This window comes from Hipposideros armiger, unplaced genomic scaffold (genome assembly GCF_001890085.2).
Source record: "Hipposideros armiger isolate ML-2016 unplaced genomic scaffold, ASM189008v1 scaffold_105, whole genome shotgun sequence".
Classification (NCBI taxonomy): Eukaryota; Metazoa; Chordata; class Mammalia; order Chiroptera; family Hipposideridae; genus Hipposideros; species Hipposideros armiger.
The window spans coordinates 769,294-772,523 of NW_017731455.1; positions in this window are offsets into that span (position 1 = coordinate 769,294).

Consider the following 3,230-nt stretch of genomic DNA (forward strand, 5'->3'; position numbering starts at 1 on the left):
TTAAGAACAAGCAAAGCTAAACAACATTTTCTAAGGAAATCATACAAGTGTACCTTAAAATTTTTTTTAAAGCCAGGGAATACTAATCATAAAATTGAGGATAGTTGTTATCCCTGGGGGCAGGCTATGGATCAAGGAGGAGCCCATAGGCGAGGTCAATGGTCTCAATCATGTACTAGTTCTTGGGCCACATAGTAGATGACAAGCATTCCATTTATTATTATGTTTTATTCATTGCATATATTCTTTTCTACCAAGAATGCATTTTTATAGAAATAACTCCTGCTCTGAAGGAGACTGCCCTCTATATGAGAAGATAGAAGCACAGACCCCCCCCACACACACACACACAAAGGCATTTTGTATGTCTTCGTACAAGAAAGAACCTTATGAGTGACTGTACAAGTAACCGAAGCCAAATTCAAACTAGTTCAAGCAAAAGTAAGTAAATAATACATAAGAAAGTAAATCTGGCTCATTAATTGAGGTAGGGCTGGGACCAGGGACTCTAAAAACTCAAATAATGAGCAACTCACTTCCTCACTCTGCTTTTCTCTGTGTTTTGGTCTCATTTTCTCCCACTGCAGACAAGGAGCTCCTATCTGGTAAGGGGAGGAGAAGGGGTGCAGATAGTGCCAGCCTGGCTTGCATTATGCCAGTTTAGCAAACCCAAATGAAAGAGAGAGAAGTTTTTCTTCTGATGTTCCATATACAAAATCCCAGGCAAGGATTCTGATTGGTGTGGCTTGGGGTGCGTGCACATCCCTGGGCCAATCATGGTGGTCAGGAGAAAGGGTACTTACTATGTGACTGGAGGCCCCATCTAATCTCAGGAAGTGGAGGAGGGGTGGGAAAGGCAGTGCTGTCATCAGAAGAAGGCGCAGAAGGGATGTTGGACAGACAAACACAACAGATGTCCACTCCCAGGGCTCAGGCAGCAAGGGGCTAGGAGCTCAGGGGAACGGGGACAGCAGTGAGGCTCTTCGGGAGAGAAGACGCTAACTGTGTAGGCTGAGGGAGAGCTTGAGACCTTGGGGAGGCTAGAGGGGCTCCCAGCAGACCCTGGAGGCAGGAGACTAAGTAACAGGACCGGCTCCCGGTGCCCCTGGGGGACCCATGTTAATTGTTCTGTGGGGTGGTTGGCTCCAGGGTGTAAAAACAAACCAGGATGGGAGGGAGTGCTTGGGAGTGGAAAATAGGTTCTCGGAAGGCAGACACAGGATGTTGCAGAAGCCCAGAGGACACCCCCACAGAGGCCTGGGGCTGACTCGGTGATGTTGGGGCCACGAGTGGGCAGGCTGGAGGCAGGCTGGGAACAGAACACAGCTCTGGGCCACGAACCCTTCCTTCTAGGGGAAGATGCCTAAGAAGGATGGTTTCCAGTCGTATTGATTTGGCTCACCAGCCCCAGGTCATAGCCCTCCACAATCCCACGCTCAGTTATGTGTCAGAAGGCAGCCCTCAGTGTGGGGCCCTGGGCCCAGCAGGCTTAGCGGCCGCTTTAATGACCTAAGGAGAAGCAGGGACCTCCAGGCTCAAGAGCTCCTGATGTACAGAGAAGGAGCGAGAGGAGTGAGGAGCTTGGGGGGAAGGGAAGTGGTTCCACACCACATCAAATCAACCATGCCACCTATCCATTATGAATTCATGTTCTGCCATCTGACAAACAAGTGACCTGGGCAACTTGCTTCACTCTCTGAGTCTCAGTGTTCCAGTCAGTGAAATGCCCCCCAAATACAGTAGTACAATAGTACCTACCTGAAGAGTGATTGTGAGGCTCGGATGAGAAAAGGTTATGGTTGGCATGAGGTTCTCCATCACTATTCATCATAGTTATATTAATAGTTACGCCATGATTTCAAAACTTACAGAGTCCCTGAGATGAAAGTTGTGAGCCCCCAGACGGTGCAGACAGCCACACCGAGGCTAAAGGACCTCTTGTTGAGAACATGGTAGAGGGCACTGTGCCGTACATGACGCACTTCCCCACCTCAGGGCCTTTGCACATGCTGTGCCCTTGGAATATGCTTCCCTTGGATCCTACACGGTTGGCTCCTCATCTTCCACGCCTAGGGTAAATGTCACCTCCTCACAGCAGTCTTCTCTGAGCACCCTAATTAAAAAAATACCCCCGGCCCTCTAGCCCATTATTCTCATTTCTGATCTTCCTATCAATAACCTCTTATATTGATTTATATATTTTATTTGCTTATTATCTGGAATATAAGCTCACTGAGTATAGACACCTGTTTCACTACTGTATCCCAACCCTAGTGTGGTACATGACAGGTGCTTAAATATTTGTGGAATGAATAAATGAAGAATGCTCTGGTAGCACTCAGGTCTTAACATTTCAAGCAAAGCTCAGAGAGGTTCACTCCCATCCCCCAAGGTCTTACTTGCATCTGGCTTCTCAGGGGTCCTGGTTTTGAGGTTCTGATTCAAACCAAGCCATGGAGACACCAGAGGCTACCACTTCCTGGTCCCCCATATCAACCTAGCCCTCCCTGGAGCTCAGTGGTCCATTCGCAGCCTCTGTGTGCAGCTGGGGCTTGGCTAGAAAATCCACCAGTCTGTCAATGAACATTTGCAGAGAGCCTCCTGTAGATCCACCTCAGGCCTGAGGCGAGGGCAGAGTGCCTCGGTACCTGCCCTTGGAGAGTGTCCTGGGCTTAGCTGGGGAGACAAGACCTGTTGGATGTTCTCTTTGGACAGCTGTCCTGAAACCTTCTTCATGGCACCTGCTGGGTAATGTCTAACCTTGAATGACCATTTATGATTTCACACTGGAAAATGTCACTGAGATAAGCCTGATGCTCCAGTTTGCTGATCAGCATGACCTTCTCTCCCTGAGAACCACCATTTTTCAAGGTGTGGCCTGTGGAGCCATCTATAATAAACCATGAGATTCTTGTAAAAAAACAAAAACAAACAAAAATGCGGGTCCTAGCCAGCCTGGACCTGCTAGATCAGAATCTCTGCAGCAGGTTGTAGAATGTGCGTTTTTCTCAAGATTAAATAACTTTTGGAAGATCACACAACTAGTGGAGGAGGATTACACCCAGGCAGTCGGGCTCCAGAGCCCATGCTCCTGACAGCTGCCCAGTGGTGCCTCTCCGTTCCCCTCTACAAGCGGACAGCTGCCTACCCACCAGGGACTCCACACCAATCACCTCTCTAACTCCTGTCTGCACCCTTCCAATAAGCAGGTCCAGCCCCCCACTCCCCCA